Raw genomic sequence first — 21662 nt, forward strand, 5'->3', positions numbered from 1 at the left:
AGAGATGAAGGAAAATGTGGCAAATTTGATGATCACTGTAGGTTGTGGTAATTGTGGGTGTGGTGCTGATATATTTTTTTTTATCAGACTCTCGGCATAAGCGTGATAATCCGTTCCCCGAGGGCCAGCAGCTCTTCCATGAGTTACACACCATCACATGCCACCATTCAGGCATTAATATCCACTGTCTCTACTGAATACATGTTAGGATAGTATGACGCCATAATATCTGGAATTTTTATGACATCGGTAAGTCATGTTTTAACGACACTTACACCATTAAAGTGTTCTCTACCTCAGCGTCGGATCGAACTCGCGTCCTCTCAAACAACAGACCACTAACAGTACCGGTGATGGTTGTGGTTGCACTGGTCGTGATGACACTTGTGGTAGTGGTGGTGATGGTTGTAGTAGTTGCTGTGTTGATGGAAATTGTGGATGTTGTGGTGAGTGCAGGGGGCAGCAGTGAATGGAGTGGTAGTTGTGGTAATGGTAATAGTTGAGGTAGTTGTGGTGATCGCAGTTGGGGCTGTAGTGGTGAGAGTTGTGGTAGCTGTAGCAGTGATGGTAAATGCGGTGGTGGTGGTGATGGTTGTGGTAGCTGCAGTAGTGATGGTAGATGCGGTGGTGGTGATAATGGTTGTGGTAGCAGCAGTAGTGATGGTAGCAGCAGTAGTGATGGTAGATGCGGTGGTGGTGGTGGTGATGAGTGTGGTAGATGTGGTAGTAATGGTAGTTATGGTGACTGGTTGTGGCGATGGTAGTCATAACCATCTCATTAATATCTTAACTAATACAGTTATTCATCAATGCCACGCCACAACACGTGAGAAATTTTTAACTCCCTTCACGGTCGTGTGTTGTCTAGTACCTAATTCCATCTAACCGCAGACGACTAAAATCAGATGATAGTCACAGGAGCCTGAAATTATTAATACTGTCATTATTGCGTCTTTTCTCGTATATAATTTAAGCTAACTCCACATCATTACAGTCAGCTCCGAATGAGTCAACAAGCCTGAGTCTTATTAGTGACACCATCAACCCTCCCCCCCCTCGTTAAGGTCGGAACAATTCTAGCATTCCAGCTAACGCCAGACGAGTTTGTTCGGCTGTGTTAGAGTGCCAGTAAGTATAATATATTGGATCCAGAAACAAGAAGATGCAAGCACAAATGAAGGAGAATTCTCAGCAAAGTGCCTAGTGAAATGAGACATCACGCGTTCATTCACCAAAAGTTTGATAACAGCTTTTCTATACTACATAGTGGTCCTACTCACTTTTTCTTTCGACTTCGGTTGGTGTTTGTGTGTGTGTGTGTGTGTGTGGGGGGGGGGGACCTGTTTGTCTATCCCCGTTTTTGACTCACGAACTAGCTACCTCGTTTATAGCCTACCCAGCAATACCCAGCATTGAACGAAGACATTCTGCCGCTTACTTTCCTCTGAACTCTATTCTACTCATCAGTGGATCCAAGCACTGCTATTAGACCTCGTCTTTACAAATTTACCTAAGGTCCTACGCCTAACATCTTAAGTTTGGTGATACACTATACTCATTGCTACACCAGCACGTGGAACGACGGGTCTATGGTATTGTTTTCGATGTGTAATTCATCGGGTCGGTCAGGAACAGTTGATGGTCGTGATCGTCAGCTTTTACCCTCCCGGAAGGGAGCTGAGAGCTCATATAGTCCGATCTAAGGGCAAGGCTGTGACCTTCACACACGCACACACCCGTCCCCTTGCTCCAGGGGGACAGTAACCACCCACTTCGTCAGTGAAACTTTTCGCAACCTGAGCGAGGCGCGAACTCCCGTCTGCCAGATGGCAAACGAGAACGCTGCCACTGTGTGTGTGTGCGTGTGCGTGTGCGTGTGCGTGTGCGTGTGTGTGTGTGTGTGTGTGTGTGTGTGTGTGTGTGTGTGTGTGTGTGTGTGTGTGTGTGTGTGTGTGTGTGTGTGTGTGTGTGTGTGTGTGTGTGTGTGTGTGTGTGTGTGTGTGTGTGTGTGTGTGTGTGTGTGTGTGTGTGTGTGTGTGTGTGTGTGTGTGTGTGTGTGTGTGTGTGTGTGTGTGTGTGTGTGTGTGTGTGTGTGTGTGTGTGTGTGTGTGTGTGTGTGTGTGTGTGTGTGTGTGTGTGTGTGTGTGTGTGTGTGTGTGTGTGTGTGTGTGTGTGTGTGTGTGTGTGTGTGTGTGTGTGTGTGTGTGTGTGTGTGTGTGTGTGTGTGTGTGTGTGTGTGTGTGTGTGTGTGTGTGTGTGTGTGTGTGTGTGTGTGTGTGTGTGTGTGTGTGTGTGTGTGTGTGTGTGTGTGTGTGTGTGTGTGTGTGTGTGTGTGTGTGTGTGTGTGTGTGTGTGTGTGTGTGTGTGTGTGTGTGTGTGTGTGTGTGTGTGTGTGTGTGTGTGTGTGTGTGTGTGTGTGTGTGTGTGTGTGTGTGTGTGTGTGTGTGTGTGTGTGTGTGTGTGTGTGTGTGTGTGTGTGTGTGTGTGTGTGTGTGTGTGTGTGTGTGTGTGTGTGTGTGTGTGTGTGTGTGTGTGTGTGTGTGTGTGTGTGTGTGTGTGTGTGTGTGTGTGTGTGTGTGTGTGTGTGTGTGTGTGTGTGTGTGTGTGTGTGTGTGTGTGAACATTTTATCCTATTTTAATCAAACCAGGTAGAAGTGTTGAGGATCCAGTGGATAAAATTTATTTTTCAGAACAACAGGTCAAAGGTCAGTGTAACAGCGCTCCGTCAAAGCTTGACCCAGCAAAGTCTATTTTAAAAGGCTTTTGTTTAATTCTGACCAAAAATGGAGGAGCGACTGAATATAGGACAAAATTAATTTATTCAGCTATCAGAACACTCAAAGGGCAAGATCACAGGGCAAGGTCAAAGACTGGTCCGTGTGTTTACTAGTTAACAAAGCAAGTCCAAAGTTTTGAACTGCTTTTGATTTAATTTGATGGAAGGGTTAAGGTTCAACCAAGAAGTGAATCTACTTCTAAACAAAGGGCAACAACAACATCTTGTGATAGTATGAAGAATAAAGCTAGAATAAAAGGTTTAGATTTTTAGAAAAAAAAAAAATCAGGCAATGGCCAAGATCACAGAGAAAGGTCACAGTCCAAAGTCACAGGGCAAGGTCAACTCAGTTTTCTGTTTTGAACCAAACTTAGAGGGGTTGGGGGTCAGGCAAGAATGAATGACTTCAGTTACGAAAACAATCAGTCAAAGGTCAAGGTCACAGGCAATGTCAAAGCTCAACCCGTGCGTAAGAGTATGAAAAAAAAAAAAAAAAAAAAAAGTTTTAGCCTGATTTGGATCGAACTTAATCGATGCTGTTCAGGATCATCTAAAAAGACCTACTATACAGTTTATGTTTTTTTTCGAACGTCAGGGTAACATGACAAGATCAACTTACACAGTTTTTGTCCGATGTAGATTATGCCTTATGGTAGGGAAAACAAGGATAAAAATAAAGTAAAACTCATTAGGAAAAAGAAAAGTGGAATAGCCTACCAAGCTTTCGTCTATTGTTTCAAGATATCCTTAGGGTACGAGTAATATCTGTTTTGAAAGAACAAACGAATGCTCAGTACAGTGCTCCACTTTTCCTTTTCCTGAGAGAGTTCTGCTTCATATGTCACACGTATTTGCGATTTATTCTTCAATGGATAAAGATGTTCTATTTTGAGTTTAATATAGTAAAAGTAAGAGTCACAGGGAAAGGTTAAAGGTCAAGGTTACTGGCAAAATTAACTAAAACAGTTCAGATCTGACTCGAAGCAAAGCTGATGATAGTGTTAAGGATTAGGCAAGAATGAAATAACTCGAATCTTGGAATAATCTGTCGAATGTCAAGGTCAATGGGCAAGGTCAAATATTCGGCCCTTAGACCAGCTGGTGAAAGCGGGTGTTGCAGTATCTAAGTGGTACTTGGTGTCTGCAATCTGTCTATTCATTCTGTTACTTACTATTAAGCATATTTATTATCTGTACGTTTTTGCTTATGTAAATGAATTATTTATTACAAATTTATCTGTTTGTTTATCTACATTACTTTTCCTACTGACAGGGAGCGCTCATCTCCAACCCTAACAATACGGGACATCACTCTAAAATACGCTTTGAATAACTCTCCAACGCCCAAGGTTTCGGCACTTGGAATTTTGCAGGGAAAGTACTTTGCGAACTACCTTTCAACTGACAACTCATAGTCACCAAGTTTATGGGTTCAGAGTTTTAGATTCCCTCCTCAGAAAGTTCTGAAAACGACGCACACCGTCACTGCTGAGTGGCACTGGGTTACAGAAGATGGGAGAAATGGAGTTCCCCCGAGCTAAGCCCTGTATTGGACTATATAGCCCCGCTAGGGTTACAGGAGGGAGCTACCCCTCCCGGCACGGCAGCCCGGGCGAGGCTCGAACTTGCAATCCCCCGATTACAAGTCCAGCGCGCTACCACTGTGCTACCGCGCCCCCCACTGGGTTACAGAGAGATAACTTCTTCGCCTTTAGCACTGGGGCTACTGTGTCTGCCTGTCTCGCTATGTATCTAATACCTGAAGCCGCATCCATGGTAGCCTTGATTAGAGGGACCTCCTAACCTACTTCTTGCTCTAAAATTATTTAATTAGGTACTCTGCTGTTGAAATTTTCTTCGTGAATAAAATAACAGGCAACGGATTATACAGATTCATTAAACCATTCCAGTACGATTAATTTTATTCTTGCTGTCTCCTGACAGATATATATATATATATATATATATATATATATATATATATATATATATATATATATATTAGGAATGGAAGACTTAGAAAAATTCACCATTAAACTTATTCAACATCATGACGCAGGGTAAAGAATAAAATTATGCATATACTCAGTGATGTCCGGCAAGGCATTTTCTTTTTTTAATAATATCATAAATGTCACAGAACTGCAAGTGAGATCACGTGGTTATAACGATCTTGTCTGAGTGTAAGCCTTTCATAGGTTCCATCCTCATGAGTGACTGGAGGGTTTTCGAACACTCAAACACCATCAAGAGAAGTTGGCCTGTTATCTACCCTCAGATGCACAGGACTACGATAGCACAGCCTCATAACCTTTCACCTCAAAAGGGATAACAAGGGACACGCTGAGATTTTTTTTTTTTTTTTCAACACTTGTGGAACCATGAAAACCGTCACCGTCAGCATAAAAATTTCTCTTTCGGATTACACCCCACAGTAATGTTCGATGTGAATGTCAGATAAGGAATTTGCATCACATATGATAAATAGTTCATTATACTCAGACATCCATGTTTTTCATTCATTACTTCTAAATGCAACTCCTACAAAGATAAAAGAGAAATTACATTTAATTCTTGATAATTTTCAAAAGCACTATACAAATACTACATGCACATTACACAATACATTTCCTATCATTTTTTTTTTTTTTTTTAATGGCACCATCACAAAACCCCGGAGCCCAAGGGGGGAGGGGATCAAAGCCCCCACCATCCGCCCCTTTCCCGGTGACAACCTAGCAAGATGCCTGGAACCACTACTGTCTGACTCACTTCTACATTTCTGCAACATACACAGTCTTTCCTCAAACTTTCTCTTTGTTGAACACCACCTCTCCTTCTCTAAACCTCACCTTCTCTTCCTCACTGAGACAGCTGTCTGAGGTAACTGATAGCAAACCTTGATCTGTATCCTCCTAACTTCCTCATTTCGGTGTCAAAAGTGGCTTTTGCATATGTATAAGCAACAACCTGTCTTGCCCTCGTGTTCCTGAACTTTAGTCTTCTGAATTCTCTACTCTCTGGCTTTGGCTTTCTTGTCATTCTCTGACTAAATATATCTGTGCTGTTTACTTATCCCCTAATTTTACTATGAAAAATTCTTCGACTGTCTTACTGCTAAGGTGGAACATATCTTATAAATTTCTCCTTTCTCTGAAATCTCCATCCTAGGAGACTTTAATGTTCATCACTACCTTTGCCTCTCCTCTCCTTTCACACACCTACCTGATGAACAAGCCTATATCTTTTCTATCCTTAATGACCTAGAGCAGCTTCTACGGCACCCTACCCGTATCCCTGACTGTCTCAGTGAGATTTCCAACATACTTAACCTCTTCCTTACAACTTATCCGTCTGCTCACACTGTTGATTTTTTCTCTCTATTGGGCTCCTCCAATGACAACCTTATCACCTTTACTTGTCCTATTGTTCCAGCAAGGCCTGCGGACCCTCCCAAGAGAAGGCAGCTGTGGCACCTTACAGCTGCTGACTGGGAAGCCCTCAGGCGGTACTTCTTTGATTTTCTCTGAAATGATTATTGCTTCCATGTCCGAGAGCCATCAGCGTGTGCCTTGCACATTAAGGAGGCTATTCTCTCAGGCATGGAAGAATACATTCCTTTCTCATGTCCTAAAACTAATGCAGAAAAAAAAAAAATTGGTTTAATCAAGCTTGTTCTAATGCTGTCCACAACATGGAGAAGCCCTACAGAAGGTACCGGAGCCATCCCACCCCTGAATCCCATCTATATAAAGAGCTGCATTGTTTGTTTGTTGTTTGTCCTTCGGTCACGCCCAAACCAAGGCCAAAGACCCCCAGATCCATATGTATTTTGAATCAGGGTGAACCAAGGATGGTTTTAGGGGGGGTCAAAATTCGGATCTAGGTCATTTGAGGTCACCGGTACAGTGTTCGCCATTACGGCCCGGCCAACGCCGGGTACCCTTACAGCCCAATTTCTGGCATGGAGAACCACATGACCTCCAGTTCTGACACAGGCTATGTGAGGTTGACCTCAGAGGTCATTTGAGGTCACCAGTAACAGTAAACAAGTGCTCACAAATCCTGTGCGTTAGTCTACCAGACCTGGAGTGGAATCTTCCTGGACCTCTTATAATCCCTCTTCAAAAGCGTAAGAGGTACATGGTCTTTCTGGTGTAGAAAGAAAGATTGAACTAGAACAAAAAGGATTAAAGTGTTCTCCTTTTTTTTGGCCCGGGCAACGCCGGGTATCCCTGCTAGTCTCTCTCACTTTTCTGCCCGGAATCTTGTTAAGTCTGTTCTTCACTATGCTAAAAATAGTGTCATTCTTACTAAATGCTCTCAACTCTCCAACTCGGATCTTCCCACTCTTTCTGGCACTTTGCCAAAAACCTTTCTAACTTTACCTCATCATCCTTCCCTCCTCCTTTCCACTCTTATGGCATCGTTGCTATTTCTTCTACTGATAAAGCAGAACACCTTACTCAAACTTTCTTCCCCAGTCTCAGACGATTCCAGTGCTATTCCTCCATCACTACCCTCCTTTGACTTCCTCATGGCTGACATTAAAATTTCTTCAGCTGATGTATTTTCTGCCATCACTGGCCTCATTACTAACAAAACATATGGCCTGATGGAGTCCCTCTTGTTATCCTCAAGAACTGTGCTTCTGTGCTTACACCCTGCCTTGGTAAACTCTTCGCCTTTGTCTATCAGCTTTTACCTTTCCTTCTTGCTGGAAGTCTGCTCTAATTCAGTCCGTCCCAAAGAAGGGCGGCCATTGCCACTCCGCTGCCTATCGCCCAAATACTTTAACATCCTGAGTTTCAAAGGTTTTTGTATCTATTCTTAACAAAAATTTTAAAGCACCTTTCCTATCTCGGCCTTCTTTGTGATCGTCATTATGGATTCCGTCAGGGACACTCAACTGGCGATCTTCTAACCTACCTTTCAGACTCCTGGTCATCCTCCTTTCAGGCTTTCGGCGAAAGCTTTGCCAATGCAACTGACATCTCAAAGGTTTCGATCGAGTCTGGCATAAATCTTTAATTTCCAAACTGCCCTTTCACGGTTTCTATCCTTCTGTCTGTACCTTCATCTCCAACTTCTTTTCTGGTCGCTCTATAGCTGCTGTTGCAGACGGCCACCGTTCTTCTCCTAGAGCTATCAATAGTGGTGTTCCTAAGGATTCTGTCCTATCATCATTTCTCTTCCTTCTATTCATCAATGACGTAAGTTGTAAAATCAAACCCTACCCACTCATACGCTGATGACTCCACCCTTCGCCTTTACATTTGTTTCCCGCAGCGTCCATCTCAGCAGTTACTTCAACAAACAAAGGATGACGCTATGGCACACCTAATGTCTGATTTGGTTCATATCTCTGATTGGGGTAAAGTATTCTTCATGCTTTTAATGTATCAGAAACGCAGTTCTTACACATATCAACCCAATAAAATCTTTTACATGGGTATCCTCTAATTTTTAACAATATCCAACTCAATCCGGCAATACCTTTAAACATACATGGGGTTTCGGTCACTGGGGATTTATCTTGGAAAGATCATATTACCTCTCTTACAAAATCAGCTTCCAAGAGATTAGGTGTGCTAAGCCGACTCCGTGCCATCTTTATCCCGGCACAGTTGTTGACTTTATATACGGGCTTTATTTGCCTCTGTGTTGAGTGCAACTCTCACGTGTGGTGAGGCTCCCAACATACAGCTCTTCTCAAGAAGGAGTAATAGGCTTTTCGTCACATTAACTTTCCTCCTCTAACTGGCTCCCTTCAACCTGCGTCTCTTCACAGCACTGTTGCATCTTTATCTCTTTTATATCACTACTTCAATGGTCACTGCTCTCTTAATTGTTTGTTTGCATCCCTCGTCCACTACTGCTGACGCCTGTAGCACCCGTCTGGCAGTAAACTCTCATCCTTTTTCTGTCCAACTCTATACTGTAAGAGTCACCTGTTACTCCCAGTCCTTAAAATATGCAACAGGTCAACTCTGGTACTGTCTCCCTGTCTGTACTTCGTACTGCCTACGATCTCCATGTCTTTCAAACGCAGTGTGTCCAGGCATCTCGAAATGAACGGATCTTGAATTTGGCTCTCTGTTGTCTTATTTTTGTTTTCTCCTGGAGGTAATAATTTTGCTGGTTCGTGGCCTTTGGTTCCTTCTTCCTTGCATAAAAAAATACTGTCAGATTTGTTCTAATTAAACGCTGCTTCCTATTTAGAGATTAAAAAATAACAAAAGCAGAAAAATAGAGCGCGGAGACTTTTGTTCTTTCATGGTCAATTCCCTGTAGCTCAATAGCAGAGTAAGACAACAGTACTGCCCTGCATCCTTTCCATTGACAAGCTTCATAATCTAGAGTTAATCTCCTCTTATAGCTCAGCATTCAAGATGGAGAGATGGGAATTGTTATGCCTAGTTAAACAGTAAATAGTTATAAGCAGTATATTAAACTAACACCACAAAAATACTAACACGACAGAAGCAGTAACATACGGTACAGTTTAACACATCTAACACAAAGTACAACACACCTAACGAAACATTTAGCACATCCTAACATACAACATGTAACACATGTAACACAGTCTAACACACAAAAATATCTAACAGCATTTAATACAGCTAATACGCAACATATGGCACATCAAACACAATCTAATTCATAACATATAACACATTTAACACAACATTTAACACAATAAACACAACATATATTGTACATCTAACACAAAATAAACACACACCAACATACAGTACATAACATAAAGTATTTCAAGACAGTATGGAGTGGAACTGGAAATCAGAATAAAAGGTGTACTGGAATGTTGGCTGGAATGTGAATTACTGTAGTGTGTGAACTGGGATGTGTATTGGACTGAATGTTGACTAGGTCGTGAACTGGAATATGAACCAGAACATGACCCAGAGAGTGAACTGGAATGTGAATTGGAATATGAACTGGAATGTGAACCAGAATATGACCTAGACTGTGAACTGGAATATGAACTGGAATTTGAACTGGAATATGATCTGAAACATGAAATGGAAGGTGAACTGGAATATGATCTGGTATGTGATCTGAAATGCAATCTGGAATGCAAACTGGAATGTAAACTGGGATATGACCTGGAATAAGATCTGGAATGCGAACTGGAATATGAACTGGAGTGTGAAACTGAATATGAATCGAATGTGGACTAGTGTGTGAACTGGGATGTGTACTGGAATGTGAAATGGAATGCTATGTGAGCTGCAATACAGCCTTTATTGCGATATCAAATGAAATGTAAAATGCAATAAGGACAGGAATGTCAAAATTATTGTTATGAGGACTGGAATAAAAATTGGAATTTGAACTGAAATGCTATGTGAATTGGAACGTGAGCTTTACTGTGATATGAACTGGAATGTGGACTGGAATATGAACTAGAATGAACTGGAATTAGGACTGGAATATAGTGTAGGAAGGAATGTGGACTGGAATGTGAACTGAAATGATAACTGGAATGTGAACTAGAGACTGTACTTATACTAAACGCGTATTCCCACGCCTGGTGGGTTTACGCTTGGGAGGTTTACCGAAGAAGATGGCTGGAAGCCGTCTGACGCTACTGCCGATTCTGGAGAAGAGTGCACCCTGCAAAACGAAGAAGACATTGGGTTGTATTTTAACTGGCTAAGTAATTGTCGGAGTACCTCTTCCTTTGCGATTTATTCTGTATATTACACCTCGATATCCTCTTGTATGATGCTGATGGAAACTTTGTCGATATTAAAACGATGTAAAAGCCGTAGAAGAGAATGAGGAGGTGTAATATGAAAAATAAATCGCTAAAGATGAGGTCTTACTAATTTTTGTGCCACCTAAAATTCAGCCCAACGTTGTAAAGAAAACGGCAAAGGATTTGAAAAAAAGAAAAAAGAAAAAAAGGCTTTATAGTGAAGGTTTGAAGTAGATGGAATATCAGTTAAGGACAAATAAACTGAATAGATTACCGAATCACCATTATCATCATTACTGTTATTATTACTATTTCTCTATTATTATTTCATCATAATCATCATTATTAATATCATTATGGTCGTTATCAAGATAATGATCATCATTATCACCACATGGGCAGAAATTTCACTTCATTAGTTCAGAGCCTCAGACGTGTAATACAAATACTGACGGCAAATACAGGCTCTTCGCCATGTTCCAGTTCACGCACTAGGACGCTTGGTGACTTGGCATGGGATTCTTAAACACATTTACCATCGATTACCTGCCGTAACGTATTTTTTTTTTTTTTTTTTTAAGAAAGACACGGGAATATTCTGTGCTTTCCTTTCCTTACTGTCGCTGCAGAAATCATGTAAAACTTCCGGTATTTTCTCTCATAACTAAGATATGTATTTGTCTGGTGAAACAGAGGACACGGGAAGACACGGCACCCTTCCTTCACGTCCTTCCTGCAAAAGCACAGTTACCACAGGGAACTGATTACAAGTTTGTGAGTTACAGCCATGGGTGCAACTACAGCAACTGTGGGTCGTGTTCTTGGAGCAGACTGGGTAAAAACGGTAGCAGCCACTGTTTTATTGCCCCTCTGCAGGCGCCGAAGGCCTCGAGTCGTTGAACGGCTTAGGTCTAAGCCACACAATCCTGATTTTAAAGCCGTAGGGCACCACCCTGAGTACGTAACAACAAGTACTGTCTGCCTTAACCCTCTGACACCGTTCATTTATCTTATTTTTTAAAATTCTGTTTTGATCCCGCTAGACGATTTTATATATATATATATATATATATATATATATATATATATATATATATATATATATATATATATATATATATATATATATATATATATACTGTATGTATATATATATGGTCGTTCTCACTTTTTCCTGGAGGGTTTGGAGGCGGGGGGAGCCTTCTTCGCTTTACTATCCATATCGTCAGCATGTAGAATTGTAACTCGTAGGCATAGTCTATTCTGTTACAAACAGCCTCGAAAGAACCATAAGGTATGTTACCGTTTGTTTTCCTTTGTATTTCTTTTTGCTTGCCTTTGTATTTCTTTGTATTCCTCCTCTTCCTCTTCCTCCTCTTCCTCCTCACGTACTCACCGGACCAGGTACACGTGCGTTGCGTCCACCGGCGATGGCGAAATATCTAACCCGCCCTGAACGTCGCCATCGTTCCCCTCCACTTTGACCTGCAATGGGATACGAAAAAGAGGACGTGATTTTACCTGATGGTGGAGATTTCGTAACACCTCTTCCTCAGCGATTTATTTTGCACATCACATCTCAATAGCATTCTTACGCTTCAGCTGTGTTGATACTAAACGGATATACATGACAAAGACAGACCATTGCTTAGCTAGTTCCACACGCTGTATTCTACCTTGTTCAGATACCATATATCTCACGCTAACTTGGCCCAGATCTGGTTCCTTTTGCAGTTAATTTCACGTAAATCAGTGGCGGAATAAATGAATACAGTGGCTCTACATCCTTTCCATCACGCTTCTTTACATCTGCCAACGACGTTGGAGGAGGTTATGTACTCACCTATGTTTGTCTATCTGTCAGTCTGTTTGTCCAGACGATATCTTCAAAAGACCTCAGTGAGTTTCAATGATATATTGTGGAAGGGTGGGCTATGGGCCAAGGAAGAAGTGATTAAATTTGGAGGCAGATCCGGATCCGGATTATCCAGCACAATATCCCCGAAAGTTAGCAATGAATTTCAATGAAATTTTGTAGAAGGCCGGGCCATGAGCCAAGAAAGAAATGGTTAAACTTTGGGGCGGATCCGTGTCCGGATCCTATCTTCACGGATCCGGATCCATTTTAATGGCAATGGCTTTGGCGTAGGCATGCGCACTCTCAGTGCTTTCTAGTTGTAACTAACATCATATTCTAGTGATTATCTTATAGTACGAGTCAGCACTGAAGATGCAAAAAGATGACAATTTTAGGCCAAGTTAAAGATCATAATAGTTAGATTTTCTTATGCACATGTATTTAATCACGCTGACTCCCGTGAATGGTGGCCTAGCAATATAACGACACCAGTATACCTGGCAATATACGGACACGACACCAGTTTAATCTGTTCTATATACAGTACCTTGTAATATAACCACATCAGCTTAATCTATTCTTCTATACGTCACGTGGCAATATAATCACATCAGTATAATCTATTCTTCAATATACTGTATACTACCTAGCAATATATCATCATTATAATCTATTCTTCTATATATCACCTAGCAATATAACCACATCAGTATAATCTATTTTTCCATATATTACCTAGCAATATAACCACATCAGTATAATCTATTCTTTCATATATCACCTAGCAATATAACCACATCAGTATAATCTATTTTTCCATATATTACCTAGCAATATAACCACATCGGTATAATCTATTTTTCCATATATTACCTAGCAATATAACTACATCAGTATAATCTGTTCTATATATAATCTGTCCTATATATTACTTGCGTCACTTGACTTCACGTAGCACATAAATTCTGCATACTGATTATCACTGTCTGTCTATCTATTGCCAGACGCCTTAATTCAGTGTGGGGTGGCCACAAATAAATTGCCTCCATGTCGCCCTGTCCCCTGGCATTTCCCTGTCCTCCCCTCAGCTCACACACCCATTTCTCATATACCTCTCCACTTCATACATCCATCTTATCCTCGTTCTCCTCCTCCCTCTCCCCCCCTCCACCTCACTCTTATACCCTCTCCTCGTTAGTTTCTCGCTCTTAATTCTCTCAACATTGCCAATGCACCTCAGTATATTTCTCCTAACGCTTTCAGTCACATCCACATCCACACCACAACGCTCCTTCACTTCCTCATTAGTCACTCGATCTCTCCATATAATCCCCTGTGCTACTCTCAAATAACTCATTTCCACTGCTCTCACTCTTGACTTGTGTGCTTCCAACAAGGTCAAAGCTTTGCTCCCACATAAAGACATGGTATCACAATCCTATCTCGCAGTGACTTTCTTACTTCCATATTCACTTCCCCATGTCTTATCAGTGCTTTCAAAAAACCAGCAACTTTCCTTCCCTCTTGAACCCTTTTGAGGCACTTCTTCCTCTAAACTTCTATTCTTTCTCACCACACTACCTAAGTACTTAAATGCACCCACATTTTCCGTTTCCTCACCATCTATCCTCAATGTACATTCAGAGACTTCTTTTCTCTCGCAGACCACAACTTTAATATTCCCTACATTTACCTGTAGATTCCGTTTCTTGCACACTCTCCCAAACTCATTCATCAAGCCTTGAATATCCCAGTATAAAAGTTTTTGTCCCCTGGGTAACCACGAATACATGCTCACAATCTCTCTATAGGAATTCTGCTAATACAATCTCTGTCTCACGCTCCCTAGTCATGAGTGACCCGGTACCTATTACAATGGAAAAAACAAAGACCTTTTCAACTTTTACTTACTTGAAATACAAATACGTAGTACCATTACCCCTCCCAGTCTCCCTCCCTGTCACTGCCATCTCTGTCCTTCCCTCCCTTCATACCCCTCACTCCCTGCTACGCCTTTCCAGTTCCTTGCTCACCGTCATCGCTTTCCTCTCCCTCCTTGTCGTTGTCTCCCTGTCCCTCCCATCCTCCCTGCCCCTAGTCTTTCCTCCCTATCCCTCCATCCCTGCAACATGCCCTCCTCCCACGTCCCTCCATCTCTCCCTGTCCCTTTCTTTCTCATTGTCCATGTTATCCCTTCCCTGTCCCCCCCTACCTCCTCCCTCTCCCTACCTACCTGCCATCCCCCAGTCCCTCTTCCTCTCCCCCCCACCCCGGGTCCACCTACCCAGCACCGATGTCACACTCAGCATCAACACCAGCACCATTGTCAGCAGCAGCAGCCGCCTGACGTGCCAACTGCCCCTTGCCATTAAAATATCAGGGGTGACGGTGGTGACAGGCAGCAGTAGTGGCAGGCGGCGAGGGTGACCTCTCCCTATCGTTGCTAACCACACACTGTAATGTGGGATGCAGAATGGTAACATTTAATAACCACAGGCTTTCCATAAATGACAGTCAAAAGTTGATATTCGACATCCCTCTCACGATTTAGGTTTTAACCCCTTTACTACGATGAATAAGCCGTATATTTCACTCTTGTAACCTCCAGACGATTCTCTTCATATCTGGAAGGACCTGTACCAGTGAAGGGTTTACTGAATGCTGCATCTACCTCCTCTGGTGCTAAAAGTCTCTCCTAAACTGAATAAAATCGTCAGAAAGTGGCATGAATAAACGAATGATAACTCTGAGTCCTGATTCCCCGCCTTACATATCTGACCATATCCTGTGACCTAGACCTTTCCTCGATTGCTTTCAAAATCAAAACACTTTACCCCTGACTGACCCTCAACCTTTCCATCAACTTTGGTTCAAATCCGATAAAACTCAGTTATACTTCCCCCCTCCTCACTCTCTCACTCTCTCTCTCTCTCTCTCTCTCTTTCTCTCTCTCTCTCTCTCTCTTTCTCATTGCCTACACACACACACACACACACACACACACACACACACCATCCACCCCCCTTCCCAAATGGCACAAACAAACTCCCACCCACACATACTGTATACAACAAACGAACTCATGCAGTGGCCCTTGATATTTCTGAAGCTTTTGATAGAGTGTGGCACCGTTCCCTGCTATCCAGACTCCCTTGCTGTGGCTTAAAGTCTTTTGTTCCTCTGATTTCCTCACATCTCAGGGACAGAATGATATAAGTAGATGATGTATATTCCCATGTCCACTCGATTAATGCTGGCGTGCCACAAGGATCAGTTCTGGCTCCAACCCTATTCCTAATTCATAGTAATGATCTCTTATCCGTCACCCATAATCCCATCCATTCATATGCAGATGACTCAACACGTCACAATTGATTCACACTTGAACACCCAATCACAAAGTTCAGTATCTCTAACTCACAGTTCAGTACAGCAAACTCCATAAATCAAGACTTACCTAAGCTCACGGAATGGGGACAAAATAACACTCATTTAATGCTAGCAAAACCAAATATATACAATTTACTAACAGGCAGATATTGCCTGATTCCTATAATACCTTCAATGCTACTAATATTCCTGTCTTTAAAAGTATTGAAATTCTCGGTGTTTCATTTAACAATGTTCTCAGCTGGACTTCTCGTGTTAGACAGCTTGCTAAAACCGCATCAAGGAAACTTGGATTGTTGTACAAAGTCCGTAACTTCTTCACTGAAGAGCAGTTAGATTGTTGTACAAAGTCCGTAACTTCTTCACTGAAGAGCAGTTAGCTAAAATTTATAAGAGTTATGAGCGCTCTCGACTGAAATATTGCACACCCTTGTGGAATGGATGTGGAGAGGTTACACTAAAACAACTAAACAAAATTCAGAACAAAGATGTTAGAATTATTAATAATCTTACTATTACAAATGAACTACCTCGCCTACAAGTAAGAGGGAATATTGCCTCCCTTGCATTATTTTAAAGATACTTTTATGGCAAATGCTCCGACAAAGTTGCATTCATTGTTCCACCTCGCCATGACTTCTCACGCACTACACGAGCATCTGGTAGTGCTCATGACTGGACTGTCACACTGCCATATTGCAGAACTTCTGCCTATCAGAATTCTATTAGCATCTATTAGTGCTCATGAATGGACTGTCACACTGCCATACTGTAGAACTTCTGTCTATCAGAATTCTGTTTTAGTCCCCGAACGGCATCTCTTTGGAATTCGCTTCCCCTGAGTGGTTTCCCCCTAAACTTGAACCTACGGCTGTTCAGTTCCAACTGTTAAATATTTTTTTTAATGAAAAGAGGACACCTGTAATCTGGTGTATGGATTATTTTTTTATTCAATTGTTTTTCCTTCCTCTGTTCTGTTATTTATAAAAAAATTACTGTACACCACTGCTCAACCGCGCACGGGTGTAATGAAGAGTAGTGTCATAGGATGCAAGATGTTAAGCAAAGAGCCCTACGTAAGTCTGAGAAGGCCGGCCCAGATAATATTTGGATACAATGACGGGAGAATGAATTACTTGGTCAATTCGCTGTGCACTCTCTTGATAGCTCTCTGGCCTTAATTCTATACTTTCTGGTTCTTGTTTCAGTATCCTACCCACCACATTTACCAATACTCTCAGGCTTCAGCGGCACCAGTCGTGGTGACTAAATGGCACTACGACAGGGCAGACTGGGAGGGTCTCCAAAATTTTTTCATGGATATTCCTTGGACCTCCTTTTTCTCCCAAGATGAAAATTCCACATTGGGCCACACACAAGACATCATTAAAGTTGGCATGGCAACATTCATTCCCCATCTTAATTACAGAAAAAGATGTAATTCTCCTAAATGGTTTGACCACAACTGTGCTAGAGTAACAGAACATAAAACAACAGCCTATAACATTTATACAAGGACCAAAACCTAAGAAACCTTTAACTATTACAGAATTATCAGAAACCACGCCAAACTATTATCAATCATTCTAAATCAAACTTTCTGCATAGACAAGCTAACAAACTACTAAACAACCCAAATAATAACAAAATATTCTGGTCTACCCTTAATTCATTCAAAACTAACTTCACTACCACGTCTTCCATTCCACCGTTAGTCCCCAAATGGATATCTATACTCCGTTTTTTTTTTATTGAGGCGAAGATGCACTCGACCGACAGGTTGTTGTTGATTGGCTAAATGCAACATGTCCAAAAAATATTTACTAACCCAAATTTCCCTCTCAGATAATTGTTGACAGTTAATAATGCTAGATTATGAAGTAATGTGCATTCAGCCAATAATCACTAATCTGTCAAGTGCATCTTCGCCTCGATAAAAAGAAAAAAAAAAAACTGAGTCTAGTAAGTGACCCACGTGGCAAAGCCAACCTTCTTGTTGACATTTTTTCAACAAACTCATCCCTAACTACAGAAAATCACAATATTCCTGTACTTGATTTTGATTCCCCTCAAATACTTCCTTTCAAGATTCACACCAGATACGTACAAGCTGTATTACAGAATCTCTCAGTAGACAAAGCTATTGGTCCAGATGAAATTCCTTCAATAGTACTTAAAAATTGCTCCTCAGTGTTGGCTCCTGTATTGGCAAAATTTTTCCGTTTATGCATCCGTACCTCAAGTTTTCCAGCCTCTTGGAAAGAAGCAAATATCCATCCTGTTCCTAAAAAGGGGACAACTTCTGATCCATCAAACTATAGACCAATCGCAATAACTTCCGTTCTCGGTAAAGTTTTTGAGACAGTAATTAACAAACACATACTCAAGCATTTAGAAATCAATAAATTAATCAATGATTGGCAGTATGGATTTAGACAAGAGCGTTCAACTGTAGACATCCTTTGCCATCTTACCCATCAGATTAACAAAACAATAGACTAACACAGTGAAACACACACGATACCACTTGACATTTCAAAAGCGTTGGACAGAGTATGGCACCGGGCCTTATTGTCTAAGATGTTACACTATGGCCTTGCATCACTGGTTCCTCTAATTTCTTCTTACCTTCATAATAGAAAAATACGGGTCATGGTTGATGGAATTTATTCTCAGTTTCATTCCATAAATGCTGGCGTACCTCAGGGATCAGTTTTGGCGCCAACCCTCTTTCTCATTCATATAAATGACCTCCTATCTGTCACTCACAACCCAATACACTCTTATGCTGATGACTCAACCCTTCACAGTTCTTTCACATTTAGTACCTCCTTTGCACAATCTGATATTATAAATTCCCAAATAAACACAGCAGTTTCTCTGAACCAGGACCTTTCTAAAATTAATCAATGGGGACAAACAAATTTGGTCGCATTTAATGCTCAGAAAACTAAATATATTAATTTCTCCAACAGAAAGAATCCCTCAGCCTCTCACATAATTTTAAATGATGCCAGTATTCCCATATCCACTACAGTTGATATCCCAGGTGTTACTCTAAACCCCAACCTAAGCTGGACAGCTTATGTTAAATCCCTTGCTAAAAATTTTTTCTAAAAAACTGGGACTTGTGTACTGGGTTCGTGAGTTCTTCACTGACGAGCGGATGGCCACAATATACCAAAGTCATGTGCGTTCTCAGATCGAATATATATTATTCGCCACTGTGGAGTGGATGAGGAGCTGTTGCATTGAGGCAGTTGGACAAAATTCAAAATAATGCCATTAGATTAATCAATAATCCTGCCATAACGCAGGACCTTCCTCCATTACCAGTACGTAGAGATGTTGCTTCTTTAGCATTATTTTCCCGATATTTTTATCGTAAGTGCTCTGACGAACAGGCTCCAATTGTGCCTCCCCTTCAAATTTTCTCCCGAAATGCTCGGGCAGCTGGGTGCGCCCATGAACTCACACTCTCTCCCCGACAATGCAGAACCTCTGCTTATCAAAATTCATTTATCCCCAGAACTACTGCTCTCTGGAATTCACTTCCTGGGAGTTGTTTCCCACAAACATTTCATCCACTTTTATTTAAATCCAGTTTTAATCAATATTTTATGAATGGAGGATGCCTTTAGGTACATTGACTTATTTTTTTTATTTCCTTTGTTTTTCCTTCCTCCTTTCATTATCTAAAAAAAAGAAAAAAAATACACTGATGAGTGAATGGGTGCGTGGTGATCCATTTCACCGAGCACTTAGCTGATACTTCTTCGATTGTACTTATATGCTCTTATTTTTGGACCCTAACCATAGACCAATGTTATTTGCACTCTCAGGCTTCTATTACTCACTATCAGCTGAATCATCCGATCAAATATGGACGAGAATAACAGAGTTATCATCACCATGAAAGGGTTTATGGCATCACTACTAATACTCGGGCTCCTGTGGCTCACTCAACTGAACAAAAAATAATCTAGGGTTGGCTGGAATAGAACACGAGGCGTGATCATGGTGACAGAATTACCACTCGCAGGCTCCTATGACTAACTCTCACTTGAATAAAATAACTCGCGATCAACTCGAATAAAGTACTAGAGTAGACGCAACCACGAGAGAAAAAAAATGAAGTGTTATGACTCGGCTCCGGTTATAAAATGAAGTACATGAATAAAAAATTCAACACCATTTGATCACTTTTCTTACCACCACCATCACCACATAAACCACTGCTAACATAACTACCACCACTATCATTACTAACACAATCTTATATACCACCTCCACTTGTGTCTTACCTCTGTGTCAAATCGGCAAGGGGTTGGGATACTGAGGAGGTACAAGGAATTCAGTCCGTTATATACCCCACTCAAACCCTCCTTCTTCCAAGGTAAAAAACGTTTTCCTGTCTTTCCCTTGTGCATACACACCTATCTTCCTTTTGTGCATACACACATACACATACACACATTATATAACTATGTACCTATGTATCTACATCAATATCTATCTATCTATCTGTTTATACAGGTATACTGTATGTGCATATACTGTATATCGTTTCGTTTCGTTTACAAAGACACCTACATGACTGAATGCGTCGGTCTTGGTCACCTAATGGCTGATCTCCATGCTGCTCGAACTCTGGGGAGGCCTCCCTATTCAGTCTCTAATCCCTGAGGTCACACTCAATGACCTCGTCCCATATCTTGTTCAGTCTGCCTCCCGCAACGCTAAGCCCAGTACTCACACTTCTCACTTCCTGCACCAAGTTATCCTCTATCCTCTCCACATGCCTAAACCATCTCAATCTACTCCTCATCACAACAACAATATACTCGAATCCCATCCATCCTCTCAACTCTTCCATCGTTAACCCAGCCTCCCCAGGCCTCGCATTCAAGGAGGTACTGCATATCCACCTAATTATTCACATTTCTGTACGTCTGAGCCTACGAATATGCTCTCCCTTTATTGCGCAGGTCTCCTTGCTATACATTACACTCCTAGCACATGCTGCACACAAAGATCCCTTAGCACGGAGGGAGAGCCCCTTCGATGTAAAAAGAGGAAACAGTTCCTTCAGCTTCTTCCAACCACTCCTCACTCAAGCCACAGAGGTAGCTCCAGCCCTACCTCCAGTAGACAACAGGTCTCCTAAGTAACAAAACTCCAGCCCCACCTCCAGCACATAACACGTCTTCCAAGTAACTAAACTCTTCCACACACTCAAGAGGCTCACCAGCAAGATCAATCTTTTCACGCCTGACAATCTCCACATGCTCTCTCCGACACACCGTACACATGAAATCAGCACTGTCTCTCAGTCTACCTTTTATACCACTACACCTCTTATGAACCCACTTAACACAAGCATATATAATGCACAGAGCTGTTTGAAGTCGGAAGAGTAAAAATCACCATACACCACTATTAAGTAACTCCGGCAATTGTAATGCACCGACGGGGAGAGAGAGAGAGAGAGAGAGAGAGAGAGAGAGAGAGAGAGAGACAGACAGACAGACAGACAGACAGAGACAGACAGAGACAGACAGAGACAGACAGAGACAGACAGAGACAGACAGACAGACAGACAGACAGAGAGAGAGAGAGAGAGAGAGAGAGAGAGAGAGAGAGAGAGAGAGAATCTTGTCTTCTAAACAAAAGGGAGAGCTGTCGTTTGATGTGAATACGGTCAGGCTGGGTGCAGTGGATGTATCACGACCAAGGGAATTCCACAGACCACGAGTTCTAGGAAGGTAGCACCTTTGGTACCGAGTTGTTTAAGATCTCAGTGACTATAACGATAATCCAAGCTGCGCTCGTGAGAACCGGGTAGATCTAAAAGGAGTACAGTATACAATTTAGGGAGACAGTCACGTATGCGATGAGTTGTATTCAAGACC

Source organism: Coenobita brevimanus, chromosome 62, assembly GCF_032717465.1.
Source record: "Coenobita brevimanus isolate Jiangsu-jjx chromosome 62, ASM3271746v2, whole genome shotgun sequence".
Taxonomy (NCBI): Eukaryota; Metazoa; Arthropoda; class Malacostraca; order Decapoda; family Coenobitidae; genus Coenobita; species Coenobita brevimanus.